Here is an 18,587-nt window from a genome sequence, read left to right as displayed (position 1 = left end):
AATAAAATAGGAAGTCTGCAGGATCCAGCTGTATTTCTATAGAATTTTCCATAAACAAATAAGAACTAATATAAAGTGGAGGAAAAAAGAAAAAAAACCCGGAAGACCAATTAACCTAAATGGAAAAGAGCAGGGAAAACATTTCTTGTGTCCTTTCTCTGATATAAAGAACCATTTGAGAGTTTGTTTTTTCAACCTAGGAGGGTACAAACTCTCTAAGGAGGAACTCTGTTCCGTTTTGCTTGGAGGCTGGATATAAGAATTTAGAAGAATAGATATAGTCATTCTGTAGTGCTGACTATAATTTCCTATGTTTCTCTAGAAGTGGGATAAAAAGTGTGTTTTGCTTGTGAATTTTTCCCAAGCCTCACAAAGCAATTTATGCCCAACTTTGTATGTTACAGACTGGAAATAACAAAATAAAGTGGGAACTGTACATAAAGAAGAGGCCCTGTCTCTCACTGAAGAAGATAAGAGTGGAATAACTGGCCATAGCTGTTGGAGTATCCAGGATTGTGAGCGCCGCAAACAAGGAAGAGAGATGCAGGAATGATCAGGTACGTAAGAAACAGATTTATGAAATCAGATTAACTTTGATCAAATACCTGACTTTCGTGGTGATTATTATTTACCCATTTGTTGGACTGTTTATAAAATGATAGGGAATGTTAATGATGTGACTCTTTTATGACAGTATGTCCTTTTCCATGATTTATTTTCAGTTCCCAGAAGTTAATTATTAGCATGATCTCAGTCTGCCTGGAGACCATGTTATTTTTGACATTTCCAAACATAATAGTTTTGCTATTCATTTGTTGATGAGGTAGTTAGATAGAGAAAAATAATTCAGAAGACTTAAAAGCATTTTTTTAAAAATTAGATAGTTATTTCTGAGAGAAAAAACAATGTAACCGTATTCTATTTGATCGTGGAGAACAAAACCAGAAATAGTGTGTAGAAATCATAAAGTCAGATTGTGACATAATACAAATAAAAATTTCCTCTCAATTAGAGCTTCAAAAGCAGAATAAGCTGTTGAAGTGAATGGAGTGTTTCCCTTCATTAGAGGCTGATTGGCCACTTCCCAGAAATATAAAGGTGATTCCTGTTCAGATATTGTTGCACTGGTGGACTTTGAAGTCTTTTCCAATTCTAAGATTGTATGATTCTGTGATTCTTCACTATTCAGGAGAACCACAGCCTATTCCTGGTTCTTTCTTATCTTTTTGTTCCTTCTATTTTCTTTTTTTTTCCCCTCCAGCTCTTTTGATAACCTTAAAATAGGTAGACCTCAAAGGTCTGATCTTATCCTTCCATTTTCCTTTCTTTATACACTTTCTTTCATTAATTGCATTCATCTCTCAAATTATGATTCCCTACTTAAATGACTCCCTAATCTCTTTGTTCAGGTTTGGTCAACCCTTGAGCTCTCTAGTTTCAAATGGTCAACCCTTGAGCTCTCTAGTTTACATGTAATTGAAAAAAATTTTAAAGCAAAAAGAAAAAATAAGAACTATACTCCAAAGGCCAGAAATATTGGGAATATTTACAAATCCTTTCTAACTATGTACTACCACTAATCTATAAATGGAAGTTATTTGGTTTATATTTTTAAATTACTCTACAAAAAAAATTGTTATGTGCTACCAAAAAAAAAAAAAAAAAAAAAAAAAAAAGAAAGAAAGAAACCCAACACCTTATTGTGCTATAGTACCAATCTTCTCCAATTTATCAAGTTTGCAGCTTAATATTGGAAGCAGCTGGGAGGCTGTGATAGATACTGGACTTGGAATCAAGAAGACCTGAATTCAAATGTAACCTTAGACTAGATGTGTGGTCATTCCATCTTTATTTGCCTTAATCTACTGGAAATGGAAATGGCAAACCATGCTAATATTTTTGCCAATAAAACTCCATGGGTCCACAAAGAATTAGACATGACAGAACAACAACCTTAGCATTATCTTTGATTCTTCCTTGTTTTTTATTGCTAATTACTTCTAAAGTCCTATGAATTTTACTCTCACCAAATGAATCTTGCACTCATCTCTTTCATTGTATTCCCTAATTACTACCTGACCGTAATAGCTTCTTAACAGGTTTTTAAAAAATTTCTCTTTCTCTCTTTCTTTCTCTCTCCTTCCCTCCCTCCTTCTCTTTCCCTCTTCTCCCTTTCCCTCCTCCCTTCCCCTCTCCCTCTCCCCCTTTCTCCTTTTCCTTCTCTTCCCCCTCCTCCTCCCCCTCCAATCTCAGATAATCCCAGGAGTATTGTGAGGCTCAAATCAACATGCTTAGTACATTGCCTGTGACATAATAAATACTATATAAATGTTACCTATTATTACTATTACCATACACTATTGTGATTTACCTAACATCACGTATAGTAACAAACTCTAAATTGGAACTAGAGTGGGAACCCTGAAATGGAACAACCTGATTGCTAAACTAGTATTCTTTTCATCACAATAATCATCTTTTTTGTGTTACAGCATTCAATACAAAAATTTTCAAGATATTAGGATATATCTTGTAACAATCCCTGTTCAAAGCCTAGATTTTAATTAGTGCCAAAACAAGGAGATCTTAGGTTAATTTATTAAGTGTTATTATGAACCTGGCAGCTGCTATAAACACTCATAAAATTTCTTTTGGCTTCTATTTTAGGAAAATTTTCTGGACAAAATACTGAAATAGATTCAGGAAATATGTAATTAAAATACACAAAATTTCAAATTGCTGTAAAAACTATGCTTATTCAACTTCATGTATCGGTGAACATATACTTTCTACATAAAATAATCAAATACACAAGAAGAAAGCATGCTTTGACTACAGTTCAGAAGGAAATGTCAAGCACAGTCCAGGGAAAAAAATAGGATGAATCTAAGAGAGTCAATGAGGTAACGTAATCTAATCAAAGAATAGCTAGATTTGCATCCTTTAACCTTGGTTCAAATCTTGACTTTTCTACTTGCTATTTTGTCTACCTCACCTATCTTTACAGTGAGAGGATTACCCTAAATGACTTCTTAAGATCCCTTTTCAGTTTTGATCTACAGTTCTATGATTGAGAGAGGGGACATAAAATATTAGTTCATTGAAATAAGCAAAATAATTCCCTGACTAAATTAAAGTAAATATCAAGAATGGCCTTAAAAAAAGAAAAGATATTTGTAGAAAAGTTAGGAACAGTATTACCCTCATTACTTTGTGATATCGGGAGGGAGGAAGGATTGTTTATGGGCCAGCTATCTATTAACTGTCAATATTTGTAGCTATAGTACTAGCTAATTTCCTGAATTATTGTTGAATCATCAGAATCCAGGATGCTCCATAGCAGAGATCTGGGCAGAAACAAGGTGAACTGTAACTTCCAGATGGTTGTAATTTTGACCACTCCTTACTTTCTACCTCTTCTCTTACTCTGGAGTATGGGCACTAGGATAAACATTCCAGGGATGTATATAATACCAAGAACAACCGTTCACTTCTAGTGTTTTGCTTCTAAAATTGTTTCTTACTTGGCATAAAATCATACGTGGTGTAAAATGATTTCCATGTCATTCCCATGCTCTAGTCACCTGAACTTAAAATCACTATCTTTGCCCTCTTCCCTGTTGGGATCTTATGCTAGATTATGGTACTCCTCAGTTTAAAGAATGCTGCAGTTAATTAATTCAATTTTTAGCCCAGTTTAGTTCTGTGATACTTCTCAAGTCAGCCTCCACACACTGAGATTTAGTTTCATTACCTGTCTTATTGGATAATTATGAGATAAGTATTTTTGCAGACCTTAGAGTACTATAATAATGTGAGTCATTATTACCTTCCCTTCATACATTCTTTTATAAGAATTTCTAATGCTGCCTCTTCATCAATTCTCCCCAACACACACACACACACACACACACACACACACACACACACATCCCTAAAATGAAATCTCTCTAGATATAGTGAGTGATAAAGAATTCTACAGAGACCTTCTTCTGTTCTCTGCATTCACTTTTGAGCTGATTTTAATTATTGCCAAAAACTGAGAGGATAATTAATATTCAGAAATTAGAGGTTCAAACTTTGGAACTTCTACAGAGGTCTTAATTCTTATGCTCTATCGTCTGGTTTCTTTTAACTTCAGAAACGGGAAAGGTTAAGTGCTTTCTTACTTGATCCTTAGGTAAAAAAGCAGAAAGATCCTTTTAATGAGACCAAAGACACTCATAGAAAGCCAAATATTTAAATGGTAATGAAAATAGAGCCTCCTAATTCCTGCTAACCATAGTCCTTGATTTCTCTTCAATCATTTGCTCTTAAGGAATTTAATATCTACATGGAAAAAGATAAAATCAACACACATGAAACAATTGGCAAGCAATGGGCTTGTTATTTGGTCATTTTCAGTCATGTCTGGCTGATGAATCTTCCTGACTCCAGGCCCCACACTCTATCCTCTCAAATAATGGCAAACTACATAATTAAAATGTGAAACAGAGAAGGCTTAGAAGAATTTTTAATGTTTCTTCTTAAGAGATTTCTGCCTGTTAGGATTTTTTACATTGCTCTATGAAGTAGTATTAAACTCAAATAGAAACAGATCCTAGAGGGACACACAGAGACTTAGAAAACTACAAATTAACATTATCTATGTTGTATTTTATTATATTGATTTTTAAAACTGTTTCCCAATTGCAGTTTAATCTGGTTCAGTTTATAGACAATGAGTTTGACACCTCTGTCTATGGTATTTAAAAGTGTTCACATCAAATTTGATATAGGAATTTAGATTCATAGATAAACCAGAGTATTAAGTAAGGGATTTTCTTTTTAAAGGTTATTTAAAGGTTGTGGAGAATTTTTGAAGTTTTCTTTTATGTTACTGCCTATTTTTGTGGATAGGGGAAAAAAAGATGAAAACTAAATAGTAGCTGGTTTTTCTTTCTCTGCATTACAAATTGAATTGCACACGAGAAAAAGAAATGAAAGAAAAATCTACCAATGTCATTTTAGGCAAAATACTACATTTAATCTTAATTTAAATGAATGAAATATGAAACAGTTATTAAAAGTTGCAGGTAGAACTAAGAAAACAATCACAGTGACTGCATCATTGTAAATAGAAAGAAGAAATATTGAAACTGAGCTCTGTATTTGATGAAATTTGGTATCATATTTAATTTTTGAGGTAAAGGGGGGCGGACTATGGAGGTGGAGCATGGCAGGTACTGTTGGAATTGATTGAATGTTAGTTAGTTTGGTTGAACATTTTATCTTCCTTTTTTAAAATATTCTGATTATAAGGGAACTCATTATTATTAGGAGTGGTTCTCAGAAGGAAAGAGAGATATCTTGGAAAATTTTATATAAAAACAAGTTATGAACAAATGAATATATAAATAAAACACTTATTAATGCTATGTGTAAAGCACTGTGCTAAGGAATACAGAAAACAAAACAGTCCCTGCTCACTTTTTTCCCTTGAGGTTGTTAGGGTTAAATGACTTACCCAGGATCACACACAATGAGTGTCAAGTGTCTGTGGCTGGATTTGAACTCAAGTCCTCCTGATTCCAGGACTGATGTTCTGTCTGCTTTGCCACATTCTAATGAGGAATAATGTTACATATATGGAAGGTTTCAGCTGTGATAAATTGGAATGATGCCCTGGTTCCTAGGATGCAATGGTAAAACAGATGGTCATTCATCTTTTCAAATATCTTCTCCACTGATTAAATCAAAATGGTTTCTGTTGTTTGAACCACTTGACAAGTGCCAAATTTGTCAGTTTGGGTGACAAACATTCCCACAAGTTGTTTTTCTGGGTAATGGCTTCAGACCCTAAGCTGAAAGAGTTGCTATTTCTTTTTTTTTTTTTTTTTTTTTGACAAAATATAAGTCACTTTTACTCAAACACTTGAAAGTAGAGGCATAAATGGTCTTTTCCTTAAATTAATAAGAAACATTTAACTAAAATTATTAGCAAGCATGATTTGGAATGGGAATTAACTAGAAACTTTCTTAGTAAGATCAGGGATGAAACAAAAATGACCACTGTCATCAATATTATTCAAAATTATATAGCAACAGCAATAAGGGAAGAAAAAGAAATAGAAGGAATCAGAATGAATGAAATAATAAAGCTATTTCTTTTCCTAGGTAATATGATGCTATACTTGAAAAATCCAAAATATTCAAATAAAAAATTAATTGAAATAATAATTTCGGCAAAGTAGCAGGATATAAAGTAAATCCATACAAATCAACAATATTCCCATATATTGCCAACATAATCCTGTAGAAAGAGATAGGGATACCACATTTAAGATACCACATTTAACTCCAGACATTATAAAATATCTGAGAATATTCCTACCAAAAAACCCAGGATCTTTATGAACAAAAAGCATAAAAATCTTGCATACCAACAAAATCTAATTTAAATAAGTAGAGAAATATTAGTTCATGAGTAGACATACCCAAGATAATAAAAATGATAATTTTGCCAAAATTAATTTATATATTTGATACCATTCTAATTAAATTATCCCCCAAAACCTTACAGAACGAGAAAAAATATAATAAAGTTTATTTGGAAGAACAGTATCAAAGAAATTAATGGGTGAAGATGTAAAGGAAGAAGATTTAGCAGTACCAGTTCTTAAACAACTTTTTTTTTTTTAATTTTTTTTTATTATATATATATATATTTTTTTTATAATATTATCCCTTGTATTCATTTTTCCAAATTACCCCCCCTCCCTTATTCCCTCCCCCCGACGACAGGCAATACCATACATTTTACATGTGTTACAATATAGTCTAAGTACAATACATGTGTGTGAATATCATTTTCTTGTTGCACAATAAACATTAGAATCCGAAGGTACATGCAACCTGGGCAGACAGATATTAGTGCTAACAATTTACATTCCCCTCCCAGTGTTTCTTCTCTGGGTGTATCTACCTCTGTCCATCATTGATCAACTGGAAGTGAGTTGGATCTTCTTTATGTTGAAGATTTCCACTTCCATCAGAATACATCCTCATACAGTATCGTTGTTGAAGTGTACAGTGATCTTCTGGTTCTGCTCATTTCACTCAGCATCAGTTGATTTAAGTCTCTCCAACCCTCTCTGTATTCCTCCTGCTGGTCATTTCTTACTGAGCAATAATATTCCATAACTTTCATATACCACAATTTACCCAACCATTCTCCAACTGATGGACATCCATTCATCTTCCAGTTTCTAGCTACAACAAAAAGAGCTGCCACAAACATTTTGGCACATATATGTCTCTTTCTGCTCTTTAGTATTTCTTTGGGATATAATCCCAGTAGTAGCGCTGCTGGGTCAAAGGGTATGCACAGTTTGATAACTTTTTGGGCATAATTCCAGATTGCTCTCCAGAATGGCTGGATTCTTTCACAACTCCACCAGCAATGTATTAGTGTCCCAATTTCCCCACATCCCCTCCAACATTTGTCATTATTTGTTCCTGTCATCTTAGCCAATCTGACAGGTGTGTAGTGGTATCTCAGAGTGGTCTTAATTTGCATTTCTCTGATCAGTAGTGATTTGGAACACTCTTTCATGTGAGTGGATATAGTTTCAATTTCTTCCTCTGAGAATTGTCTGTTCATATCCTTTGAAAGAGTTGCTATTTCAAAAGCTATTGAGTTCATCTTAAGCTGTCTAAGTGGAAATGGTGGTTAAGGTGGTAGTTAGTGGTGGCTTGATTTGCTTATACATATTCCCTCTTGCCTTTCTGCTCCAAACACTGATTTGCTTTGTGAGCCTAGGCAAGTCACTTAATTACTGTCTGCCTTAGTTTTTTCTTCTATAAATTGGAGATAATCATAGCTCTCACCTCACAGTATTGTTATAAGGATCATATGAGGTCATATATGCAAAGCTCTTCTCAAACCTTAAAGCATTATATAAATTCTAAGTAGTAGTAATAATAGTGGTGGAAGTAATAGAGGTAGTGGTAGTAATAGTAATAGTAGCAGCAGCAGCAGCCATAATAGTAACCACATCTGTGACTTTGGACAAAGCACTTTTACCTTTTCAAGTTATTCATTTGCAAAATGAGAGAACTGCAATAGATGCAATTAAATTTAACAAATACCAAATGACTACATAAGGTCTCTTTCAGCTCTAAACACTCTGAATAGTTTTATTTTAAATCTTCAGCTAGAAATTCCATAATGATTTTCTTACTAATATCTTATTCACAATTGCTGTGACAATCAAATGAAATAATTATAAAGTACTTAGCACAGTGCTTGGCACACAATAAGTTCTGTATAAGAATTAGCTGTTATTGTTAAGACAGATTATCCTCTGAAAATGGAATAAGTAACTTTTTAAAAAAAAGTCTAGTTGTCAGATAAACACATTGCCATTTTTATTCAGTCACTTTAAGAGTTTTCCAGTTCTTCAGTTCTGCCCTTTGTTTAATTTGCCAGATAGCTGTTGACTGCATAGAGTCCTTAAGATTGAGAGAATACGAGAAATATTGACAAAGATAGTTATCAGTTCTTATTCCAAAACTCACACAAAAAGAGGCCAGATATCCATTCTGAGAATCACCAAAGATTTGGTTCTCTTGCAGTGACATAGATGTTGTCACCTTTCGGGTCTTATTTCCTGGCCACCAAACCCATTTCTTGCAATATGGCTCCCCGTATAATAAAGTTTAGAGTTACATTTATGTTGAAGTAATTCACAAATTCTGTGAAAGCTCACAAAGGACAAAAGCAGAAGAAAGGAGTAGTGATATATGAGAAAAAAGATAAACAATTCAGGTGTCCCAGACAAAACTCCATCAGCTACCTTCCATTTGTACTTGCCCTGCCTTTCCCCAGGCTAGACTCATAGAGCAGCTAGAAGCAAGAACCTGCTGCTCATCTAATAATTACTGTTCATCTCAGGATCTTCCCCAATCCAAGGCTTACTTAGGATTGCCACCTCTTGCCTGCTGACCCGGTTCCCAGACTCCTTGGCCATGTCTTTTGTCAGATGGGTCACCTGGGGTCTCAAAGTTCACATGCATTCTGAGACTCAATCTTGAAGGAGAACCATGAATGATCTTATCACCTGCTTCCTCAACAGACCTTTCTCTAACCTGCCTGGACATATTTCTAGCAAACTTTCACTCACTTATATTGTCCCTATCCCCGTGATCTTGAATTCCTATCTGCCTACTTGTAAACTCCATTCCTCATCTCCAATTACTACTTTATTCTCAACAAACTCAGTGCAACCTTAATGTCATTTTCCAGATCTGACCACTCTTTCTATTCTTCCTTCTAAAATACCTGTTCTATAATTAGCAAATTTTTCTTAAATCTCTTCTTTTACTCCTTCCATATTTTGGCATAACCTGAGACCTAGTTCCCTGCTAATGACACTGGCTTCCCTCACCAACTTTTTGAATACTAGTTACCTAGTACTTTTCTCCCCATACCACACTTATGTCACTAATTGTAGTGGGGGAATTGTAGTATTCCTTGCCCCCCATTACCACTTCCAGACTGCCCCTCTACCATCACCATATTGCAAATTTTCCTTCTCTGAAGTTGATACTTTTCAAATTTGTCACTGCAACCCAGATACTATTAGATGTTATTTTTCACCCCCAACATATCATCCTTCCTTCCCCATTGAGTTTCAATACCAAACTTGGAGTTTTTCTTCCCTCATCCAACTCTTGCCCCATACTAGGGGCCCCGCAAATACTCTTCACTTCCTAGTTGTTGAATTTACTCATTTCCCATGACCTAATTTTCTATACATATAAAAATATGGTCAGACTTGATCTTACAGTCACCCACATATATTTCTCTTCCTCATTCATGAACTCCAAAATTCCCTTATTTCAGCATAATTTTTATCATTCCAGCTTTCCCTATGCCTAATAACCTCCAAATCTCATTTTTGTGTTTAGCATCACTTTTATTACCTCTGTTTCTCAGTTCTTTTCCAGGTCACCAATCCATGCATCAACAATATATTCTTCTCCCCCTGTCTCAAGTCCTTGGTGAATCAATTCAATTCTCTACAGTTTTCTTCTCTGTAACCCTTTCCCTTTTGCCTTATTGCTCATCAAAACTTGACAAACCCTAGCCCTAGTTTACTCCCATCATCCTTTTTCACTCGTATTCATGTGCTGCTGAATGGAGGTGGAGAAAACAATAAAACCATGTTGTTTGAGTCAACTACAAATTTATGTTATCTAATTTAAACTGGGTCCTCACTGCAGTAAGATGTTTCTACTTCTTTTTGTTTCTCCTATTCTCCACAACAGCTATATCAAACTTCTCTCTCCTTCAGTCTGTTATGTTATTTTCTGCCCTCACCTACTCAATCTCATATTAAACTGGAAAAAAAATTGAAACTATTTGCAAAGAGAGCTCCTTCTCCACTCTTCCTCATTCCATGTCACTTAGACATCTTCCTCCACTATCTCCTCCCTGACTCCTGTCTTGGATGAAGAGATGTCCCTTCTTGTCAAGGTTAGTTACTTTGCCTATATCCTTGATTTGTTTCTCTATTATCTTCTCCAGGAGACCATCTCCATTTTGACATCCCTTATTTACATCAAATATTTCCATGACTACTAGCTCCTTCCTTGCTACCTAAAATTATGTCATAATTTCCCCTACATGTTAAAAAAATTACCTCACTTGATTCTTCTATTGCAACTAATTGTTATCCTTTTCTCTCCTTTCCTCAGCTAAACTCTTTGAGAAAGTTATTTCTCCTGGATGTTTCTGTGACCTCCTTTCTCCTCTAAATTTTCTGCAGTCTAATTTTTGACCTATTTACATATCTAAAACTGCTCTCTCCAATGTTATCAATGATTTCTTAATCTAGTCTTGTCTCAGTCGTTATCCCTTTTGCCCTTTCTGTAGTATTTGACACTGTGAATCCCCTCCTTAATAATTTTTTGTCCTTTGGGGAAGGGGAAAGGAAGAAAACAAACAATTTTATAGTGCCTGTTATATGCCAGGCACTGTACTAAAGGCTTTATAAACATCTCATAATTTCCTGAGGAGGTATATGTTATTATCATCCTTATTTAACAATTGAGGAAACTGAAGCAAACTGCGGTTAAGTGATTTGACCAGCTAGTTACTATGTCTAGCCAAGACAGAGCTAGTAAGAGTCTAAGGTCAAATTTGATAACTTTTTAAGTCTCTTGTTCTATCCATTGCACCTCCTGGAAGAAATAAAATAAAACCCTGGGTCTTCTGAATCCAAATTTAGATTTCCATTCCTTTTTATTTTGTTACTTTACAATAATCCTGTGTGGCAAGATATACATTTTACAAAAGAGAAAATGAGTTTAAAGACATTAAATACTTCTTTCAAGTTGACATAACCATTTAGAAACTGAACATAGGTGTTTTTTAAGTCCAAATCCAGCATTCATTCCCCTTTCCTTCACATTCTTGGCAATAATTTCTTCACACTTAAGTAATCTTCCAAGTTAGGAATAAAAAAAAGTCAGTTTAGAAAACTAGACATGTTTAAAAAAAGACTCCCCAAGAGTTATTCATTTGAATAATAAATATCAAACTTAATGAATTTTAAAACTTGCTAAATAGGTGAGAAAAGGACATTGTAATATTGAAACAAGGATAAAAACAAACTAAAACTGCTGACATCTGTCACTTTTCTAAAATAGGTAGTGAATGTGTCAGTGGGTAAAAATGAAGAGGGAATTTACCATTCATCTAGTTACCATTCTGTTTTTGTTCAAATTAAACTAGAGAATATAGAGCAAAAAAGGCCAGTTAAGACGTGCTTATGTCAAGGCCAATGGACTCTCAACCTAACTTTGCAATCTATTGTGAAAGCTTTTAGAGCTGTTTAAATTTAATTAATTTAATTTAATTTTAATATGTTTAATAATGCTTTTGGTAAGTTACAGTCTTTCTCTGATTTGCCTCTGAGTTATCACCTTCCTCATGACAATCCTGATGACAAGCCTATAGCCTACTGCTATTGTCAGTCATGAGAGCTGATACATCCCTACCCTTTACTTCAGGAACTTCTGTGCTACCAGGAGAACAGGGATTAGAAGTTTGACCCTTCACTTTGAAAAGTTGGGCGTCTTACTTTGTTTAGATTCACCTGTTTGGTTGAATACTTTCATCATATTATCCACTTCACATTGTTTTGGGTCATCACCATATATTTCTTTTTGTTAATAATATGAAAAATACCAATTGTATTGTAATGAAAGAGCTCTGAGACTGTGCATATATTCATAATTGGAAGTGTCAGTAATATGATAGAAAGCTTAATTCAGGCCCAGACTCCTGGATTTAAATCTCAATTCCTATTCTTGCTAATTGTGTTCATTGGGACAAGTTAATTCATTTTTTCATTAAATCTCTTCTTCATCGATGAAATGAGAGGATACTAGTGTATATTTCATTTGTACATACTTATTTGCATATTATCTCTTCCCCCACCCCAATTTGACCATCTTTTGCCCTTTTTTTGTGTCCTCTGGGGTTAGCTGAGTACCTGACATAGGCATTGAATAAATATGTATTAACTGCCTGAATTTAGTTGGGACTAAAACAAACTGGATGAGAGGAGAGAAAACATTCCAACCATGGGGGACAGAAAGAGAAAATGCCAGTTACCCCAAGAGATGCATGGATTTTTAGCACATCTTTGAGGAGAAAGGAAGGACTGAGCTTTGGCAGGGAAGAGAGATATTGAGGAGAATCATTGACTCTTACAGCAGACTGGGACAGGAGTGCCCAATTCTCAAGTCAGCTTTTTCCCCTGCTTGCTCTCTTGATGTATGTCTATACACGAATCTACTATTTCTCTAACTAAATATTTCCAGTAAACTGAATTTTGTCTGACCACAAAGAGGTCAGGGATTAGCAGAGAGGAGGTAAGCATTTATAGAGTGCCTACTATGTATCAGGTACCTTACAAATATCTCACGTGATTCCCCACACCAACACTGCAAGGTAGGTGCTGTTATTAGCCCTATTTTACAGTTGATGAAATGAAAGTAAGTATCATACAGCTGGTATCTGAGGTCTCTTTATATGAATTCAGTCAGCCTGACTCCAGATGTAGTGTTCTATCAATTTCACCCCCTAGATGCCTTTAAGTAGAGATAGTTATGAATGTAAGATTAGGTAGAAAGCCTGACTTCTGCCTAAGTGTCAGAAATCTTCTCAATACGGGCTTCACAGGGACTCAACTGAATTCAGAATTTTTCACCTAAAATGAACTTCCTAAAGCTGAAGAAAAGGGAACCAAGTGGCTATTAAGGACCATTATGTTGTCCCCAGGCTTAAAATCAACTACTTATTTTGTAATAAAATATTACATTTAACTTCACTGTGTCTAGCCAGTTTCAAATCCAACCTTGCTCTGTGACCTTGGCTATTTTCCAACTTATCTGTAGGTGAATTGTACCCTTTCCTGCCACCTTCTACCTTTTGCTCTTAGAATTTTAAATAAATCAAGGCTGTCATTACTTTTAGAAAGTATGTGTCCTTGAACTGCCTGATGTATGTACTTATTATCCCTGACTCCCAGCCCACAACTCCTTTCCTCTGCCACCAATTCTCCTAATTTTGGTGTCTCCCTATCAGAATAAAGTCTTCGTGTGGCGGGATTATCTTACTTTTGTGCTTGTATCCCCAGTACTTAAATCGTCAAAAAGTGTTTGTTTGTTTTTTTGTTTTGTTTTTTTAAAGAGCTTATCATGTGCTTTGCACAGGAAATACAAATTATGGGTAGAAGGATAGATAGTCCCTGCCTTCAAGAAGCTTATTTTCTAATGGTAGAAAGCAACAGTAAGAAGATGTTTGAGAGGGGGCAGAATGAAGGCAAATTGAGGGGACATTGTGGAACAAGTCTGGTAGTAGAGTTAGAGGTACAACCTGGAGAGGAATTTAGTATTTAGTAAAGCCTTCCTAAAAAGTTTTTTCACTCATTTTTGCACATTCATATATAAAAACAAAATATAAACAATAAGCATATTAAGCATCTATGTACTTAGCACTGTTATCTCTGTAAGGTAAAAATAGGATTCAAATTTAGAAGTTGAAAAGTTGCTTTAAAGTTTGTTCATTTGAAAGTTGAAGGGGATTGGAGGAGATAGATGTTTATAACTAAGTAAAAATGAATAAGTGATATACTGAGTATTGTTTCACTGTAATGTCAAATTCTTAGTTGTATTTTGACTTATTTAGTTGTCTCATGGCACAAAGGCTTGACAATAAAATTTAGAAATCAAACTTTGTATCAAAAATGCTATCATTAAAGCCTAGTAAGTTTGTTTTGAGGACATTTTAGGTAAGTTTGGAAACATTCAAAGTTTGTTTTCATTAACTGGAAAATGATTCTTCTTCTTTTCCATGAAAAAGCAGAAGTTAGAATGACATACCCAGTGTGGCATTTTGGGGTGCGTGCCTGTGGTTTGAACAAATCTGAACCTCTCCTTTCTGGTAGTGTGATTCATAGTATGTTTTCCTGTCATCGAATCCTGATTCATTTTCTTCACACCGAGTTATCTGTGTCCTTGGAAACATGTGAGACCTGAGAAAAACCAACTGTTTTTTTGCAAATAATCATTGATAGAACACAAAGTGAGTGTTCAGTGGAGAATAAAAGATTGCCATCAATTTTACGTTAGAGTTTATAGTGAAGATACTAGTTTATGCCATGTATTATTAATCTTTCCTATGTGAAGGGAAAGTAACTTTGTTATTTAAAAAAAAAAGATAAATGATACCTTTTGTTGAGAAATATTTTAAGCTTTTGGTCTTCCCTTACAATTCAAAAATAAAGCAATAATGAATATCCTTCATAAGAAAACTGTAGTGATAACTATTCTGTGCCAGGGAGTAAGCTGAATAGCTAAACCCTGAGTGAACATTAGAATTGGTTGAGGTGAATAATACACTAAGAACAATCCTGATCCACTCTCTCATCAATACAAGATATTTTAGGGTTAGGAGAAAAAATAAAACTATTTGAACTTTTGATATGAGCGAGACAATAGACACTTTTAAACAAAACAATCACAAATTAAAATATGTCATAAACAGTTATACATCCAATAGCTCCTAGTAAAAAGTATTATATCACATTATTGATGATAGTTTTTGGTCAGCTTGGTATGCAATAGATCTCCTGAGACCTGTTCCCATAATTTAGGTAATTCTACATTGAAAAGGACAAGTTAAAACCTTGCACACAACTAAATGATAAGCTGAAGGGTCTCACTCATGTAAAATGGTGCCAGCTGTTTGTTTAGGGATATTTCATTATTTAGTATTGGCTCCCTAATGGGATTGTCAGGATCCTGGACTAGGTGTCAGTGGACATTGGGTTTGTCACTAATGAATTGTCTGAGCTTCCATCAAATGATGGATTCTTTATTTTTATCTTTATTTAAATTAGTTAATTTATTTTAATACACATTGCTTTATAAATCATATTGGGAGAGAAAAATCAGAACAAAAGGGAAAAACCTTTGGAGAGGAAAAAAAAAACAGAAAAAAGAAGTCAAGATAGCATATATTGATTTACATTCAATCTCTATAGTTCTTTTTCTGGATGCAAGTGGTATTTTCTGTCCAAATTTAGATCTCTGTGGTTTAGTTAGGTAGTGTTTTAGATCACTGAACCACTGAGAATAACCAAGTCTTTCATAGTTGCTTATCACACATTCTTGCTGTTATTGTATACAATGTATTCCTGGTTCTGCTTGTTTCACTCAGTTCAGTTTGTGTAAATCATTCCAAGATTTTCTGAAATCAACTTGTTCATCATTTTTTGTAGAACAATAATATTCCATTATCTTCATACACACAGCTTATTCAACCATTTTCCAATTCTTTGTTACTACAAAAAGAACTGCTACAAACATTTTTGCACATGTGCGTCCTTTTCCCTCCTTTATGATTTCCTTGGAATACGGACCCAGTGGCACTGCTGGGTCAAAGGGTTTATAGCCTTTTGGGCATAGTTCCACATTGCTTTGTAGAATAATTGGATCATTTCACAGTTCCAACAATGGATCAGTGTCCCAATTTTCCCACATCCTCTCCAACATTTATCATTCTCTTTTCCTGTAATCTTAGCCAATTTGAGAAATGTGAGGTGGTACTTCAGTGTTGTTTTAATTTACATTTCTCTAATAGTGGTTTTTCTTTTTCCTCATCCTCTTCTATCTCCATTGAAAAAGAAAAGTAAAACAAAACTTCTGCATAAATATTTGCAGTTAAGCAAAATGTATCCCATATTAGCCATGTCCAAAAAGCATGCTTCAACCTGCATCTTGAATCTATCACTTTGTCCAAAGGAAGGTTGCATAATTCAACAGTGGCCCTCTAGAATCATGATTGGTCACTGCATTAATAAGAGATCTAAAGTCTTTCAAGGTTGTTGTTCTTTACTTTATTGTTTTTATGGTAAAAGTTGTTTTCCTGGCTTAAGAATGAGCTTTGTGTTTTAGAGCATGTTGTTTATTGAACAGTGAAGATTTGCTAGAAATTTGAATTGTGATTACCTGAAAAAGGTTTCACGTGCTTTCTAGGAAGCAGTTATATATCAAATATCTGAACTCCTTCAGAGAGATTAAGTTTTCACATAAATATAAGGTTTTTTTTTTTAATTTCGTATTAGTAATTTTTATGATTAACAATTTGTTTTTACTTATGCTTCTCATACCTTTATATTTTTATTTTTCCTCTTAATTAGTCACCAAAAGAAAAAAAAGGTATATTTTTTCTATAAAATTTCTACTCTAATTCTATTTTTTCTTTTTTCTTAAAGCTTTTTATTTTTAAAATGTATGCAGTTTTCAACATTTACCCTTGCAAAACCTTGTGTTCCAAATTTTTTTCAACCTTCCTTCTCCCCACCCCTTCCTTAGATGCAAGTAATCCAATATATATTAAACATGTGCAAGAATTATAGGATTAAGAGCTAGCTAAAGAGATATCAAAGTACATCTAGTCCTTTGATAGATTAGAGTTGAGGCCCTAACAGGTTAAGTGGTTTTCATATAGTACCACAATAGTCCTTAACTGAGTCACATCATTCATATAATTCCACATTTGGCATTTTCTTCATATATCCTGTTCCTTTTGTATAGTTTTTAATTTTGGGTCAGTGACAGTGTCAGAATGACAGTGACCTGGAAGGCAAAAGGGTAGTCATTATGATGGTGGCAAACTAATTATGCAGATCAATATTTCATTTAAAGAATAAGATTAAAAATATAGGAATTTGGGGAAACAAGCACATTATTGAGTAAAGATAATTAAGTTTTAATTATTTATAGTCATTTTTGTAGCCTAATATGTGAATTACTATCACTGCTAATTAGAATTTGCACTTTAAGTAGCAAAAATGTCTTTTGTTGATTTGATATAAAAGTTACTTTTCAACGTTTACTTGTATAATGAAGTTTTTTTTTTAATCTACACTTGTTCCTAATTGAAAGAAATTTTTATATTATAGATTTCAGTTATTTGGAGGAAAAAAACAGAAATATTAATTCAGGATTATAGCTGTAAAGCCAAAAGAGACATTTTTTGTTATTGTTGTATGGATTGTTCTGCCTCTGAGACCCCATAGACCATAGCCTACTGATACTGTAGATGGATATTATTGATAAAAATAGTGGAGTAGTTGGCCATTTTAGTTTTCCATTTCCTTCTCCAGTGATTAAGTCAGAGATTAAATGACTTGTTCATGGTCTCACAACTTGTAAGTGTCTGAAATCAAATTTTAAATCAGATCTTCCTGACTCCAAATTCAGTGTTCAATCTATTGAGCCATCTAGCAGCTTCTGAAAGAAACAAGAAAAACTGCCTAATCTAATAGGAAACTGAAGACCAGGGAAATTAAATGACTTAAGATCACACAAAAATCAGAGACAGAATTTGAACTTAGGTCAAACTTCAATGCAAATATCCCTTTCCCTCTATCATATTGCCTTTTAGGTGTTGGATTTTTGTATTTTTTTACTTTTTTATTCATTCCCAATTTTAATACTCCCCCAGTTTTGATATATAAAAGGAACATGGAATAACATTTTGATTAAAATGGCATATTATCTTTGTAAAGGAATTAATGGCAGGATCTCAGAGGAGCGGATTCTTATTTTGGAGAAAATCTCAAGTGCTGGGTTTCCTGCCTCAGATTCTCGAGTTCCACTGGGGAGGCCCAGACAGTCCAAAAGCCTAAACCTTGATAAAAGTCTTTCTTTTTCTCTCTCTCTGTTCCAATGTATGACTTTTCTATAGCATCCCTGACTTCTTAGGTAAACTATTGCACAATGATTTGACTTCTAAAGGCATAAGAGGAACAGAATAGAATAATAAGTATAAGCTGTCTTTACAAATTTGAAAAAAAAATAACTTTGGAGACTTTTAAAGGACCAGAGATTCAGAGCTAGAAGGGATTTTTGAAGTCATCTACATTTTACAAATAAGGAAATAAAGAACTGGGAACTGAAAATAAACATTGAAAAACAAACAAATGAGGCAACAATGTCAAAGGGGATAGGTAACTGTCAGCCCA

The 18,587-nt window shown here is 34.2% G+C and overlaps 1 protein-coding gene across 2 annotated transcripts in view; it reads left to right on the top strand.

Moving 5' to 3' along the window:
- Positions 1 to 18,587, top strand: part of RIN2 (Ras and Rab interactor 2) — a 233,937-nt gene that overhangs the window by 59,139 nt on the left and 156,211 nt on the right. For both annotated transcript variants that reach the window (XM_074287754.1, XM_074287755.1), the window contains exon 2: positions 405 to 557. The gene's annotated coding sequence lies outside the window, so the exon portion shown is untranslated. The remainder of the gene's footprint in view (positions 1 to 404; positions 558 to 18,587) is intronic.

The sequence above is a fragment of the Sminthopsis crassicaudata genome, chromosome 2 (assembly GCF_048593235.1).
Source record: "Sminthopsis crassicaudata isolate SCR6 chromosome 2, ASM4859323v1, whole genome shotgun sequence".
Classification (NCBI taxonomy): Eukaryota; Metazoa; Chordata; class Mammalia; order Dasyuromorphia; family Dasyuridae; genus Sminthopsis; species Sminthopsis crassicaudata.
The sequence above is the reverse complement of the archived record's forward strand: the minus strand, read 5'-3'. Positions and strand labels throughout refer to the sequence as shown.